The 17,416-nt window shown below is 40.8% G+C and overlaps 1 long non-coding RNA gene and 1 pseudogene across 2 annotated transcripts in view; one reads left to right on the forward strand and one right to left on the reverse strand.

Annotated features, from left to right (window-relative positions):
- LOC107196253 overlaps positions 1 to 17,416 on the reverse strand; it is a 147,254-nt gene that overhangs the window by 113,450 nt on the left and 16,388 nt on the right. The window lies entirely within an intron of this gene.
- Positions 11,205 to 11,323, forward strand: LOC112469224 (annotated as a pseudogene).

A 17,416-nucleotide genomic window follows, 5' to 3' on the forward strand; every position in this document is an offset into this window, starting at 1 on the left:
CGATTTTGATCCGCAATTGGTAAAATCCACAAATGCAAACCCTAGGCAAACAGAGAACCGATTGTATAGCTATTAAACACACACACACACACACAAGTGGACCTATGCAGCTCAAATCCATGTTGTTCAAAGGTCAACTGTATATACATACATCATACAAAATATTTTCATTAAGGCACCAAAGGCTTTATCCTAAGCAAAAGGAATGATGGGTGTAGGCTTAAGGAAGGATGAAGAGAGACTAAGATGGGACAGGTTATAGCACGTCTGTATGTTGAAAAGAATAATCCAGTAGAAAAGGAAAAACTGATGCTGTACAAGGGAAAGGACACAATGTCCTGTTGTACATACATCATACAAAATATTTTCATTAAGGCACCAAAGGCTTTATCCTAAGCAAAAGGAATGATGGGTGTAGGCTTAAGGAAGGATGAAGAGAGACTAAGATGGGACAGGTTATAGCACGTCTGTATGTTGAAAAGAATAATCCAGTAGAAAAGGAAAAACTGATGCTGTACAAGGGAAAGGACACAATGTCCTGAGCGCGCAGGAGGGGCTGGGATCTAGCGCACAAATAGAGGGACTGGTCTCAGACAAGAACACAGCCAGGTCATGCACAGTCAGATCACAGATGGGTGCTACAGGTACAGGTGCTGTAAGACGTGGTGGTGAGGAAGTTCTCTTCTGATTGCTTCTTTGTTCTCAGAAAATAGAAAACAAGATCATCATCTGAGAGTGGCGGCAAGAAGGGATATGTTGGAAATGTGTGGAGAGAAAAGAAAATGAGAAATAGTCACCTAGCATACACAGGAGCTCAATCAACATTTGCCAAGTGAAAGAATGAATGGAGAGTATGTGGACTAGTAAATAGTGTAGAATTGTCAGACAATATAAGGGTCCACCTGAGGTTAGTGGTTGTACATTTAAAGTATCTGTATGTTTTTCTCCAACCATGTCTTTTTGGGCTTATCATGAGGGATCAAGCCTGGGGACAAACCAACATGCTAAGGGATGGCAGAGTAGAAGGATCTTGTTAAGCCGCTAAACCCATCCTGTCTTGGCTTCCTCTCTCTCTTAGCTTCTTATACTTAAACAGAAAACATCTTTGTATTTTCAGCCCCTGGTCTCCAGGGTGTCTGCTGCTTACTGCTAGAATCAGCCTAACTGACACAATGTGAATGCGTATCCCAATCCCTAAGGTCTCAACAAAAAGACCCTGTATCAATGAAGTGTCTTCAGGACACAAGATTCACACCAAGCCACCTGAGGATTCATCTCTTTTTCAATTCTCTTTCCTTCGGCTTTGAAAATCAGTCCAAAGCAACCTGCTACATTAACCTATGACCAGAGGCCAGCCCACACTGGCCTCTGGGCAAAGAAATATTTTGCCTTGGGTTTCACATATCTTCGCCTTCTCTTTTGCCCCAACAAATCACCCCAAACTTACTGGTATAAATAACAGCCATTGTATTAAGCTCCTGAATTCTGTGGGTCAGGAATCTGGGCAGAGGGCAAGAGAAACCTTCTCTCTGAGCCACTATGTCTGGGGTCTCAGCTAGGGAAGACTCAGACAGCTGGGGATAACTCAAATGGCAAGGGGCTGGGATCACACAGAGGTTTCTTTACCTACACATCCAATACCTGGGCTGAATGGCTCAAAGGCTGTGCTCCTGTGGAGCTGTCGACCAGGGCTCCCACACTGGGCTTCTTCGTGTGGCTTGGGTTGCTCACAGCATGACGGCTGGATTCTAGGAGGGAGTATCCTGACAGGGAGGGTCTGGGGAGTGACCAGTCCAAGAGAACCAAGCCTTCCAAGCCTTGTGTGATTAGCTTCTTGTTGCTGTTATAACAAATTACTGCAAATTTAGTACTTTTAAACAATACAAACTTGTTATCTTACAGTTTTGGAGATCAGAAGTCCTGAATGGGTCTCACTGAGCTAAAATTGAGGTGTTGGCAGGGCCACATTTCTTCTGGAGACTCTAGAGAAGAATTTGTTCCCTTGCCTTTTCTAACTTCTAGATGCCACCTGCATTCCTTGGCCCATGGCCCCTTCCATTATCTTCAAAGCCAGCAGCACAAATTTTATTTTGCCTCTGACACTCTTCCCCCCGCCCCCTTACAAATACCTTGGTGATTACATTGAGCTCACCCAGATAATCTTCCCATATCAAAATCCTTAACTTAATCACAACAGCAAAGTCCATTTTGCCACATAAGGTAACAAAATCACAGGTTCTGGGAATTAGGATGTTGACATTTATTTACAGGGGGGTGGGGGAAGGAGGACATCATTCTGCCTACTACACCTTGGAAGGCACACAGCATCACTGCCACTGCACAGGATCTGTCAAAACAATCACAGCCAGCCCCGATTCAAGAGGAAGGGGCACAGGCCAACCTCTCAGTGGAAGGAGTGCCAATGAATTTGTGGCCACGTTTTTAAGGCTGTGCCGCCACCAACCACCATTCCTCCAGTGGCTGCTTTGTGTCTACCTTTCAGGAAGGAGCTGCATTCCTAATCTTGACTCAGCAGCACAAACTCACAAAGAGATGAACAGTCTCATGATCCCATTGACATGTGAGAGAAGGTGAAAAATCCACAGTGCAGTCTCATTTTATGCCAATTTTAGATAGAGTCACCTAAAACAATTAATGCATCTTCTCTTTGTACACAATTGAGTCAAGCAAATCCTATTTTATATTTATAGCTCAGTGAAAATTTAACTTAAACTGTGTAAGTTTGGAATTTGTGAGTGTTTTAGGAATACATCCCTTGCATAAACTGTGGACACTCTGCACTTGCTTTAATTCTGTAAGGATCCAAAACATAATGTAACATGAAGAAAGAAAACAGAAGAGATGTGAAAATTACATCCAACTTTTAGCATAAGGATTAAAGAATCACCAAATGATTAACTTCCCTCAAAATACGAGTTTTACATGCTGTTTGAAATGAAGGCAGGCTTTTTCTGTTGAAATCAAGCATTATTAGTAAACAGCAGTTGTGAGAACTCAAAGTGGCTAAATTGTAGGCTTTGTTGGAAACAGGCCTGAATAGAACATATTAGCATAAATTGTATTTTTTATGGTTAGGCTGCAGTGTTAAATATCAAACTGTGCTAAACGACTGCTCTCCATACAGCAGCTAAATTGAACTACCTGTTATATCAGTTTAGTAAATTGTCAAAACTGGAGAAGTTGGCAATTTCAAGGGATGTGTTTGTAAAATATCCTGAGGTACTCTGGCTTAACACCAATGAACAAAACACACCTTAGAGTGTTAAAAGCCTTTCTATTAAAAATAAGAATTAGCAAGGGGGTGAATAGAAGATTAATTTTATTTATTTATTTATTTATTTATTTATTCGCAGTGACATTGATTAATCAAATTACATAGGTTTCAAGTGTACAGTTCAATAACACGTCATATGTATATTGCATTGTGTGTTCACCACCCAAAGTTAAATTTCCTTTTGTCACCATATATCTGATCCCCTTTACCCGTTTCCCCCCTACCCTCTGGTGAGATTAATTTTTAAAAAGGAAAGCCAATATACTATAAAAAGAAATGCAATATGTTCAGTTCATGTTTCATGTCAAAAAAGTTTGTATTCTGTCTTAATTTTCTCTAAATTAAGTACTACATTAAAAAATTTTTGTCTTACTATTGTACATTCAGGAGACTGGACATCGAATTTTGCACAGTTAAACTTACCGTCGCTATTCGTTTCCTTCCACATTTGACCCTGGGTCTGTCACACATGTTATGAATTGGGGGAGAGGGAGGATTAAGCAAATGTATACCCTCATGACTTCGTGATTTTAGCTCAATTTTATATATTCTTTAAGAACACCTGAGAATTTCAGACAGGGCTCTGTCTTCTATCTTAAACGGATGTTTGTACACCACCTAGCAGATATTTAATACCCTAAGAGTCAGTAGTTTATATATGGCTTAGTTCTGTCAAATGTAAAATTAAGCGTATAGATTAGTATTGGATGCCAAAGCTAATTGTTGAAAATCAGATCATAAACCCTTATTTAAGGTCTGATTGTTCAACACTGACCATTTGAAATCATTTGAAATAGTCGAGCATTAGTTAATAAATAATCGGCTTATATCTTCTATAGTACAAAAAGATTGCTAAAAGAGAAAATAAGCTGTCATTAGCACTTCCCTCATGCTATTTTGCCACTCTTATTTTGATCCCATCTACATAGTTGGGAATTATTTTATTTTTAGTATTTTGTTAATTATAAAAACAACACATGTTCATTGTAGAAATTTAGAAAATATAAACTCACGTAATTGAGAAACTTAGCATGTATACTAGTTCAGGTAAAGCTTGATCTAGGTGCTCAAATGATGTGTTCATGTTTCTGACTATCTGTTTCTCTACTCTGCTTGTATCTGCTTCTTTTTGAAGATTAGCTTCATTCTCTCTTGCTGCAGATAGACTCTTTCCATATCACAGAACAGCAGGCTTCTGGCAGCCCCAGCCAACATCCTTATGACGTGCTAACATAAATGAAGAGAGCAGTCTTTTCCACTAGATCTAGTAGAAAAGCCTCGGGGAGGCATCTTTGTGGCCCCGATGGGGCAAACGCCCATCTCTAAACCAGTCATTGTGACTGGAGGAATGTAGCACTAGGGTTGGCCCAGCATAGGTCCCATGCCCACATGAGAGCAGGAGGCAGCACACATCACCTTAATGGATAGCCCCACCAGCACCACGTGAGACAGGGGAGCCAACTCCCAGAGAAAGAAGGAAAGGATGAGAGAGTATAAAGCTCAGCATATAACAGCTTTAACTATCACAGTTTATCTCCCAGATATGGGGGGTGGGGGTGGGATTTCTTCCATTTCAACAGTGAGAACACATCATCATAGTCCCCCAGACAGTCACCTGGGAAGAATTGCAGAAGGATGACAGTTCTTCCACAATATAGGCTGATAAGAAGTATACTAAAGACACATTCACGCTAGCACCTAAAAGACCCTCCTGACAGTCAAAGAGTCAAAATAGAAATCTCCATTGAATTCCAAAATAGAGAACCAAAGGACCCAATCACTCCCCAATGACACCCCAAGTGTAAGAGCTACCTTGTTCAGCTCTTGTGTCTTATGTTAGCATATTAGAAATCTGGTCATTTAAATCAGATCATATGGTACTTAGGATGTGCCAGGCATTGTTCTAAATGTATTACATATAGTAATATTTGCAGCAACAACCCTGTGATGTGGGACCTGTGATTATTCCCACATGGATGGGGAAGCCAAAGCACAGAGAGGTCACGCTCACACACAGCTGGATTTGAACCCGGGCAGTCCAGCTCAAGTTTGAGCTCCTAACACCAAGGTTAGATTCAGGACCTCCACTCAAGACAGATCATAAAGTGAAAGTGGAGAACAAAGGAACAGAAAAAAAGTATAAGTGACAAACACCACAGAGTGACCCACAACAGAACAGATAAGCACATGTCATCATAGCATAATCTAGGCACCAAACTGACAGCTCAGAGGAAGAACCCGCAGCGCAGCCCCAACACTGGCTAGGCCCCTGAGATGCATTGTCTAGAGAGGCTGTGAGCGATCTGGTTTAACTAATCCAGGTTAAGGATTCGTCCCACAACAGTGTAGGAAAACATCCTGCCACAAAGGCAGCCTGGTCTGTGGGGATAACCTTCCCACATAGGATCCACTGCAGTGTTGACACATTGTCATACTCAATAGTGTTGCTTTACTTTTGAGGCATCTGTGGCCACCTGATTTAGAAAAGTCATGAGGGCTGAAAGACTAGGTTCCATGATCAAGTATTTATTGAGCGCCTACTGTGTGCCCAGCCCTGAGCTAGGCCCTGGGGGTACACACAATAAGGACCAGGCAGACATTGCCATGTTCTCACAGTATTCTCCACATAGACCTAGCATGCCCCACACTTAGTTGAGGTTAACCAGAATTTTTAGCATCTTTTATAAGCAGACCTGGTACCTGGACAGTATGCACTCCTACAGGCACATTAGTTGGTAATTTTATTTTATTTTTTTTTACCATTTGATAAACAGCCACTGCTTTAAGTCTCTTGAGTGTCCCACCACTGCCCACACTTGCCCTGCTCCTCTCCCAGAACCCTCAGAATGTCTCCTCAATCCATCAGCTAGAGGGTTAAGCCAGGCCTGGCAGGGGCCCTCCAGGACCCCACACTCCAGCTCTCTGCCTGTATTTGTTCTGACTGGTGGGTGCTTATGCCCCTGCTCATATGCACTAAAAGTAGCCAAACTGCAAAAGATGTCTTCCACCTTTAAACCAGCTTTAAACTCACTCTTTTCTGGTTGATTGCCAGTTCTCTTTAGAAACAGTAGGTCTTTATTTTTAAAAAAAGAAAAAGCATCAGACACACAATGTGACAATCAGCAACTGTCTGAGCACAGCCCGTTGACGCAGGGGACATCTTGCCAAGACGGGACCAAATTACCTCCTCTCCCCTGTCACCCACCACAGTACCTATCAACAGACACCTTCGGAACAGAGGCCCCAGTGAGACAGACCCAGATGGCCCAGCAGCCACAGTAATTAGAGGGGCTGTGTGCCCTCCCCTGAGCCTCCTAGGCCCAGACTCCTGCCGACTGCATCAGTTGTGAAGGGTGGCAAATAACAACAGTCAGGGAGTTTTACCCACCCTCTCGCATGACAGCCTTACTTGTGGGGAAATCCCTCTGCCTGCCCAGGTGCCAGGAAAGATTAAGGCTCTGAGAGATCTGTAAAAGCCGACTGGGAGGCCATCAAGCTCCCCGTTACCACTGTGTTCTCAGCCCTGCTGCCCCTCTGCATCACCCAGGGCCACTTTTAAATACAGATGTCAGGCCCCAGCCAGGCACCACCAGTGTTAAATACTGATCCAGTGGGTCCTGCCCTGGTGCAGGGGGCTCCAGATCTGTGACCTGTCTCCATGGACCCATCAGACAGACCCTGATGATTCCACTTTCCTACATCTAAGTCTGCAGCCCAGAGAAGGTCCAGATGTCACTCTGGAGGCAGGTTCCCCCACTCATCCTGCCCATCTACTCAAACAGTAGAATGAGCCATGAGGGGTGTCCCCTTTCTGCCTGGAGTGAGGTGCTGAGGATAAGTGTTCTGGCAGTTTGCCCACACATGGTGGCCAGACAGTAAGGACAAGATAGACATGTATCCAGATCCTAATATGAGATTGCAAATTTTAATAGTATCGTTCATTATTGTCTTCCAGGGAATTCTGTATTTTTTTCTAACTGCTAACTAAATTTTTTAAATATTAGCGACCTATCTAGAAATTAAGATTTAAAAGCTGGTTTCTCAAAGATAATATCATACAAAAGAAAACCAAAATATACATGAGTCCTGTGGTCTTCTGGGCCCCTCTGCAAAGAACCTTGTCCTTAACTTAGCAAAGGGATTCCTGTCCACACGCCCTAATACCAGAGGGAGGGGCCAGAGAGAGGGCAGTGGCTAAGGAAGATAAATTGCTTTGGGAAGCAAGTCCTTCAGACACTCTTCCTGGTACAGATCCTAAAATCTTGCCCCTCCATGAGGCTGTCCAGGCTGGCAGGGAACCAAGCCATGGAGCCCAGCACCTCCAAGGGTCTCTTTTCTAAAGAAGGATCACGTTCCCTGCTTTGCTGACAAGGAAACTCAGGTGCAGGGAGGTAAAGCAACCAATACAATGAACAAATGTCTTTTTTAGGGCAAAATATGTCACATCATCTCAAAAGTGCCGTAAAGAGAAAAACCTCAGATGTGCCGTTGTGGGACATAAACTTGAGATTTCAGTTAAATTAAGCTGCTATTAAATGTGTAGTTTTTCATCTCACAAATCTTGCCACCAAAAAAAAAAAAAAAGGGAACAAATCAATGCAAATGTCCCAAGTAGTAAATCCAGGTGGAATGATAAAAGTGTCTAGTGTTGTAGTTCCCTAACACGCTGCCACTGCTGATAAGGCAAGAAGACACAAACCAGGTGAAGGCGCAGGCCCTGGACTAACAGAGCGGGGAAGAGGAGAGGAAAGCAAACTAAGGAACCAAACCAGCGGGCTAGGGACAAAATCAGAAGCACACAAGTTCAAAACAGGCAGAGCTCAGTGTGCGTTGCAGGCCTAAAAATATGGTGAAGACATATAGCAGGCCCCCATCCAATTAAAAAGCAAGATTTAAGTAGGTTTGCACATCCAGTGGTTCTTGAAACAAGGAAGAGAGAGATTTCATTTCCATTACTTTTGTACATCAGCATCTTTTCAAAAGATTAAGTATTGTGACTTGGGCAAGCTGTAACCTCTCTGGGTCTCAACTGCCTCATTAGTAAAATGGGGCTAAGACAGTAAAAACGATTGCCCTGAAGGGAAAGGGTACCCATGGCGCATCCTTCTGAGGATATCCAAATGGCTAATAATCTTGTTTTGTAACCAATGTTCAAGAAAGAGTGAGTTGCTAGAATGACACTATGAATCAGTAGTAAAGGTGTTGGGTATAGAAATCTTAGCCATCAACTGAACACACCACTCATCTGACGATACTTTCTCTCAAAGCCTTCTCCAGCGTTTAACAGTTAAGGCTACTAATGAAATTGCACACCGCCAGAGTTAATTAAAATTCAATACGTTTTGTTTCTCGCTTAAAGTAGGAAATGTGAAATTGTGCCAACCACCTATGATCTTTTCTTGGCTGATTCAACAGGAGTGCTCTGGAAGTAGGGTATACAGCATTTCATAACTAGTTTCTTTATGATTTTCCTGGAAATATCCAGTTCTAGATATTTTTCTATGAATCAGTTCTACATAGATAACTTTAAGGTCACAATAGGGTAAAAATAAATGCTCACCACTAGACCAATACTAGATGTTTCCATAGTCTTGCCATTCCTCATTTTCTCCAAATGATCAAACCATATTGAAGCAAATTTTGCAAAACATATTTTAGTTTGGAAACTAAGATCTGGTGGAATACCAAGCAAAAACCTACAAGTTTGAGTGTGTGGAGGGGAGGGGGAGAGGAAAGGGACCCATGAAAAATGTGTGAGAAAGTACCTTGCTAACTGCAAAGCACCAGGCCAGCAATTCTGAAACTCTTTGGTCCCGGGACCACTTTATATTCTTAAAAATTACTGAGGACCCCAAAAAGCTTTTTTTTATATGGGTGATAGCTATTATTATTTATTATATTAGAAATTAAACAAAAGTTATTAAAGTCTTATTTCCTTAAAATAATAATCCTGTTACTTGTTAACATAAGTAATAAATTTTATGAAAAATAACTATACTTGACAAAACAAAAAAATTTTGAAAAGAGTCGGTGTGGTTTCACACTTTTGTAAGTCTCTTTAATGTCTGGCTTAACAGAAGACAGCTAGATTCTAAAATCTGCTTCTGCATCAACTCGGTTGCAATATCATGTGTCCTGTGACCTACGGAAAACTCCCTGGTGCACTCGTGAGAGAATTCAAGTGAAAAAGGCAAATAACATCGTAGTACTGTTATGAAAGGAGCTTTGAGTTCAAAGACCCCCTGAAAGGGTCTCAGAGACCCCTAGGGGCCCCAGATCACACTTAAGAGAATGATGGCACTAGTCAAATATTATGACTCTGTCTCCTACTTAAAGATAGGGAAACTGAGACTCAGAGAGTGGGGGTTGGTGATTTGCCAAAAATCACACAGAAAAGGAAAAGAGAACTTAAATTAATTTTTTTTAACTTCTGACTGGATGTTCTTGTCATTAGACTCCATGTTTCCATACGTACAATAGTTTCTGCCTAATCTGAGGTTTTCTGAGTAATAAGTACAATTATGAAATACAGTCCAAGTAGCCAACTTACTTGGACATAAGCCCAGGCACCTTTCCCTTCCCATTTCAGCACAATGGAAAGGAGGAACTTTTAAAGCCCAATCAATCAAATGTATGCGCCATTTCTTTCCAAAAGCACATGACCTCAAGAGATCATATCACAGAGGGTGCGAATCCCTGGTCCTTCTCCTGGGTCAGTTTCCACAGTTCTCTCCAAGTACAAGCATTTCCTCACACTGAGTGGGATTCTGGAGATTAAGATTTTTGTTTTGTTTTGTTGGTAGAATGTGGCTTGTAAACACAAGCCAAATGTTTCATTGAGTGCCTAGTGAAAGAACAGCAATTGAGTGGGGAAAACCCCAGCTTTAGTGAGCTTGTTGAGAAAGAACAAAGTCTCCAGCAATGCAGGCAAATAGAGCATTTGATGGGCAATTGAAGGCCTTTCAAGGATAATGCCGATCTTTTCCCATCTCCGAAACTTTACTCTGCCATACTTAAGTCTCCTTACAGAGGAGTGTTTAGCTCAGGCAGCAATATCTGAGTGACTGGGATACTTCCCATGAGAGCAGAGGTCCGAAAGGTGACAAGGGAGGAGGCAGTAATGTGGCAACCAGTGGGTACTGCTCACCAGACACTACACAATCCTTCCAATACATTTCAGGATTCTCACCTTTTCCAGTGCTGATGCCTACCAGAAAGTGTTCCACCCCACGATATGCCAATATTGGTACTAAAACTTTTATCGTAAAAGCAATACATGTACTTGCTTAAAAGAAATAGTGCAGACAAGTAGAAAATGCAAAGCTTTCAGAAAAGTTTCACTCCCATGCCAACCTCCATTACAGCTCCACGCCCCAGAAGTGACATATCGTTTTCTCTTTTTTGTTCTTCTGAGGATTTTCTCCATTAACACTAATAAACTTACACCTCTCTGTCTTGGCTTCTCCATTTTAAACAATATTAACTCCCACTAGATAAGACTCACCTCTATGACCTTCCGCTTTACTTCCCTGACTGCAAACATGACCAAAGTTGATAAATTTACTTCCTATTCAGTAATTATCTTTCTCATGCTTTGTCTTCAGATTGATCCTAAAAAATAAAAACTGGTAAATAGCATTGAAAATATGATTGAGAGTGCAGAACTAAGAATTATGATTGAACCCAAAAGAAAATGATTGTGTGTCATGAAATATGTGACACCTGAAGAAGAATGTTTCAAGTATGAAGAGCACATGGACTCTCTGTTCCTTCTCTCCATCGATTGCTGAGAACCAAGACACATTTCGTTTCCTTCATATTTGGACCAGGATTTAATAGTTTTCCCAGACTTTCTAAGAAGAAAAGGAAAGGCATATGCCAGCATCAGCACTTTAAAAGCTCTTAATTTGTCTATAGCCATGCCATCCTGAACAAGCCTGATCCCATCTGATCTCAGAAGCTAAGCGGGGTCGGGCCTGGTTAGTACTTGGATGGGAGACCACCTAGGAAGACCAGGTGCAATAGGTGTAAAACATAAAAAATAAGGGATTGTAAGCCAACAAGGTCCTTGCAATCTGTGAGGTCAACCAAGGGTTGCCTCACCTAAATAAAATAAAAAGCTCTTAATTATATAGTTTGTGTAATAGAATCCACTTTCTTCTTGAAGACATTCCTGATTTCTTCTGATTGTTACCAGTTGCTTTGTAGATCTGCTCTCAGCTGTTATAAAAGGATTTCTTTTCATTGCCCTATAGATGATTACCATGGTTTCTTGGGTCCAATATTTTCATCATGTCTTGATCATGTATTGTCTGGCTGGAAAATATGCTCCAGTAATTGTTCTTTTCTGGAAAGGCTCTGTGGGAAGCAAATTTTGTGAGTCCCTGTATGTCTGAAAATGTTTATTTTACTCTCATATTTAATTACTTATATGGCTGGGAGAGCAGACACTACCTGCATGTCACATTCTTCTACTCTCACCCCTTTACCTATCATAATAGAATCTTCTTTCATTCAGATATTTTTCCTCTCCATGTGTCCACAGGAGGTAATTCCCGATTGGTCTAAGTCAGTCCTGGTTATCCTATTACCTTTCCAATGCCTGGCTTAGAAATAAGCATGTGATAAACTTTTGGTGAACAAAACAGGAAGAAAAGTCTGTCAGTGCTTCTGAGTAAGAGACAGTCACATCTTCTTCTAGAGACGGCTGTTTCTGAATGTGGTGCCTAGAACTACTGTGGACATCTTGTCATCAGAGAGAAACTAGCCTTAGTACCAAGTCAACAAGCTGAGGATGACACAGCAGAATTTCAGAAAAATCAGGACTCTTGATTGTTATTTTTCCTTAAGCTGACAAATTTACCAACCCTGGTGGATGCCCTATGTCTGAACTTCATATAATGTGAGATAATACATTCCCTTCTTGTTAAAGCCACCTGGGTTGGTTTTCTGTTCCTTGCAGTCAAAAGCACCCTAATTAATACAACTGGGTATACTTTTAGAACTTTGAAGTATTAATCAATCCATTGTCCACTAGCATCCACTGTTTTTGATTACCGAAGTGATATGAGAATCTATTTCCTGTTTCCTTGTGAATAATGTGATTGATTTTTCCTCTTGCTGGGAGTGTTTATAGTATTTTCCGTCATTCCCAGAGCAGTGAAATTTCATTAGTGTGTCTTGGTTTAGATCTTTTCTCATTTATTCTGCTTAGCACTCATTGGGCCCTTTTAACTGAAGAATTGGATTCTGTAGCTCAGAGAAAATTTATTCTATTATTTCTTTGATTATTTCCTTTGTATCTATTATAAGGATATTGGATCTTCTCGAATGATTTCTATTATATTTTTACATATCTCTTACTGCCATCTTTTTGCACTAGGTTCTGAAAAATTTTCTTAACTTTATCTTCCTGTTTATTCATTTGGAATTTATCAGTGTTCTTTCTGTTATTCAGACATTTTACTGCATTTTTAAAATTTCAACAATCTTACTTTTAATTTCTGAGAAGTCTTTCTGGTCTTCTAATTACATCTTTTTCATAGTAGTATGTCATTGTTTATTCTATGTGAAAATCTTTGAATTGCTTTTAATATCTCCATATCCTCTTAGGTGACTTCTTATTTATCTTAGTCTTTGTCTTTTATTATACTGTTTTTCCTCAGAAGTCTGGTGGTCCTTAATTAACCTTTTCTATTTATTGATATTTATAGATAATGTAGGTAGCTCATATAGTTTCCTTTGCAGTTAAGAAGGTCTATTTGCTCTGAATGTGAGGGCACACTGTAGCCTTTTTATGGAGGGGTCCTTCTCTTTGGTATGCCTGGATAGAGAGCAGACAGGTAGATCTGGAACCCCCACCACTGTCACAGAAAAGCAGTGGCTTAAATGTATTTCCCTCCTAGTCTGAGATGACTTTTCCATTTACCTTCTGGCTCTCCCCCCACGTTTCCGTTTTATTCTTCAACTATTACTCTGCCTTGCTCTCTTGCTCCAACTTCATACCTTGGGCTGTCCTTTAGCAAATCTTTCATAAGTTCAGAAAACAATTCTTAGAATTCAAACAGCTCTATAACCATCGAAGAAAAAAGGGAGTTACTTAGACCAAATGTCCTAAGGACATTTTTTCCAGTTAACTGCCCATATTGCTACCTCAAAGCTCACTCTTATCCTCTATATGTACCGGTTCCAAGCTTGAAGCCTGTCTGAAGAAAGTCTCTCACCTCCAATACAATCTACTATTTGAGTTCTAGGCTGTGGTTTCCTTATATTGCAGTTTTGAAATAATAGAATGCAAGTGCATTTAATTTCTATCTTCCAGAAAACTGATGAAATCTCTTGTCTACCCATAGCACTCTTTCATTGAGTTGTCATCAAGGATTCACTTTTTTCTACAAATCTTTAACTGTCATTTCAATGGATTCTAGGAAGGCAGAAGAGGTAAATGAATTACTCAAGTCTGTTATCTTGAACCAGAATTCGTAATACATTTCTATTAACGCAAATCAAAAATTTCCATTTTTTGACAATGTGAGGGGTTTTAGAGTATCTAGGAAGTCCCTGAAATTATATGCCAAATTTGATATGTGCCTTTTTCTAGAGAAAACAGTCATAGTTTTCATCAGATTCTCAAGTGGTCTATAACTCAAAGCAGGTTAGGAAACCAAGGGGAAAATGAATAAGATAAACAACTGAGTGTTTCTGGCACAAGTAAAATCCATATAATGTGGGGGCGATGGGTTAGAAGTAAAAATTGATGTAATGAGTAAAAAAAAATTTTAATCTAGACTCAAAAGCATAAAGTCAAATACATTTTTCTCAAACTAATTTTAACCAGAATTGATTTCTGTCTTGACCTATCTGCTATATCCAGGTAAACCCAGTCACTCCTGGGTAAAAGTATCATTTCAAGCTTAAATTTAATCAGTTCAAAATATCATACCTCTATCATCCTCCTTGCCAGGGTTTTACCAAATATGGCTCCGGCATTTTGGCACATGGTGCCTGCCCTGGCCTCTATAGCACTGCCTCCCTCCCACTTGATCTTTTCATTGGTCTCTATCCCCACCAAATCCCCACCAAATCTTCATATTGGCCTCCAAGCATCAGGTCCAGAGAGGTCATCTCTTTATTCTCAACCACAAGTTCCTTTGGGTTCATTGGCTCACTTGCTCTCAATCTCTTCCTCTACCTCCCTCTGCTACTTCAAAACTATCTTGAAGACCAAGAACTTCAGGTGCTGTCCTGTGCTACTCTCTAGTCTCAAACTTAGACATGTGACCTGCCCTTTTGTACTTTTGCTGGTGCTGCACCATGATGACACAAAGAAACAGTGGGAATGGGAAGTGAGGTGGTGATATCCTTGCTCTTGGATTCACATCACTCCACCTTCAAGGCTCAGCCCACTAATAGGATAAAGAATCTCTTTCCATAAACCCACACCAATATAAGCCCTAGCACAGCTCCACTGGTTCTTCCCCATGTCTAGTTTAGGCCATGTTTAGCTAGTTTATAGAACAAGGTACTTTTGTTCTTCATCTACACTGCCATATTTTATTGATTCTAAAATATACATTTCTTTACATGTAGACACCTCTCAAATTGGGATGTACCTTACAATTGACATCTTAGATTTGATTAAATGATATTTTCAGTCTGTTACTTATGGCATAATTTATGCCTTATATATTAGTTTGCTAGGGCTGCCATAAACTGGGTGACTTAAACGACTGAAATTTATTGTCTACAGTTCTGGAGGCTAAAATATGAGATCAGGGTATTGGCAAAGTTGGTTCCTTCTCAGGGCTTAGAAAAGGATCTGTTCCAGAACTCTTGCCTTGGCTTGTAGATGGCTCCCTTCTCCCTTTGTCTCTTCACATCATCTTCTCTCTATGTGTCTCTGTGTCCAAATTCCCCCTTTTATAAGGACACCAGGCTTATTGGATGAGAGCCCATCTAAAAGGTCTCATTTTAACTTGATTATCTCCATAAAGACCCTATTTCCAAATAAGGCCACATCCTCAGATACTGGGGTTTAAGACTTCTACATATGAATTTGGGGAGTGGGGCATAATTCAACCCATAATACCTTGATTCTTTCAAAGATTTGCTTTTGATATTCAAATCCCAACTTTTACAAATCAAAAAGTCTTGCTAGTCTGTGCTATGAATTTAAAATGTATATATTTAAAATCTTGATAGGCATCTTGACTGTTTTGTTTATCTTTACATTCTGCTATAACAATCCAAATGCTCCCCAGGCAATGAATTAATAACAGAATAAGAGGGACATAGTGAAATTTAAGAGACAGGGAGGAAAGAAATCTCTATTAATATTTCAAAATTCTCTCCAACTGCACTAAATCAGCCCAGGGTGCCAAATTCACTAGGTCAGACCTGTAGCAATCTGTTACTTTCAGTGAATGCTTTATGAGCTGCTCAAAATTCTCCACTGAAGTACTTTCTAACAGTAGAGGAGTAGAAAGACACCCCAAGAATTTTAAGAACATAACCCAAAGCAGTTTACCAGAAGCATGAAATGTTTACATCTTCTGTTTAATCTTTTAATACCATGAGAATTTTATGTCGCCTTCCAAAATATTCCTTGACCCATATGTGACAATAGTTTCTATGAGGAAGAAAAATTCAAAACAATTTTCCCCGAGTCTCTAGTAACATCAGGAAGATGCACCCAGTGTATCCTATGATTTCATGTGCCCCTGGCACAATGCCCCGTGTTTGAGAGTACAGCTTTCAGTGGAGGAAACAGGAAGTTCCACAGATAAAGGGGTTTTGTTTGTTTCCAGCAGAGGAGGATCTTCATTCTGGCACTGCAGGAAGCCAGTCCTTTTCCCCTCAAAGGACAGCATTTCCTGAAGAGCAGATACATGTTCCTTCCCAGCTGGTGAAGAGTCCGCGAGGTCGAGAGAAAAGGGCATGCCACAAAATTAACAATAGCGCTGCACTTGAGAAAGATGTGTACATCATAAGGAAAAAAAAGGGACCAGAGGCAAATGGGGTGAGAGTTCCAGGAGAAGAAAAACCAAAACCCCAGCACAGAGCAAAGAAGTTAGAAGAGTATACAGAGCATAAGCAGGAAGGCAAGAAAAAAAGACAGAGATAAGGGAGAAATGAGTAAATCAGCATGTGTGGCAACAGTCAGCAAAGTCTGAAATGATGGTAGGCCAACACAGCACAAAGTAAGCCGGGTCAACCAAAAACATCTACATCCTAAGTTCCATTAGGTACCTAAAACTACCACAAAGAAACAACTTCCTCTATTGCATGTCCAGCGATGCCACTCTGTTCTCTCACTCCCATTAGTTTATGTCTTCTGACATCTATTTAAGTGAAGTTTCTGGGCCCTGATGAAGCTGACGTTGCCCGGTGGTTACTAGAATTAACTGTATATTCTGTAAATCAATGATAAATGTAGGTCTGAAATTACTTAACCAACCCTTGAATTAATGCAAGGCATTGACAAGCATTTTCCCTCAGATTTAATGAGTTGTAGAAAATTGCTCTTGCTTGGTTTTCAGCTGCATCTCTTGAATTACGCAGTATCAACTATGAGTTAAGTACTGGGCTGGGTTCCTGTATAGTCTTGTCCAGAAAGGTGTCGTCCTGCCGATTTCATCTTTCCCTTCTCTGCTCACATAAAGATGAGACAGCAAACACCTCTGTGACTGCCAGGCCTGGGTTGGCCTCCAAAGGTCCATGACAGCCCCGTGAAGCAGCAAAGCAGAAGGAGAAAGTGAGATAGCTTCCGCAGACCATACGCAAGAATTGTGAGCTCATAGCCAATCACATCAAAGCCCAACAGCACCACCACCAAAGCAAAGATATAAAACTGAACTCTACTATTTATAACAGGCCCAATTCTCAGTTCTCAAACTCAGGGATGTAAGGAATGCAACATTACTGTACTCTAATAATCTATATTGAAATCCTCCATTTGATAATTCCATGCAATTCAAAGTCTCTCCACCAGCCCCATCTCCCCAGTTACCTCTAAATTCCAGGGCCTTACTCAGGGCCAGGCGCCTGAGACAGAGAGGGACCTAGTCCTCTGAGTTATCCTCCATTCTCCAGCCTCTGTGCACATCTCCTCTCTCCCCTCAA

This window comes from Pteropus alecto, unplaced genomic scaffold, assembly GCF_000325575.1.
Source record: "Pteropus alecto unplaced genomic scaffold, ASM32557v1 scaffold170, whole genome shotgun sequence".
Lineage (NCBI taxonomy): Eukaryota > Metazoa > Chordata > Mammalia > Chiroptera > Pteropodidae > Pteropus > Pteropus alecto.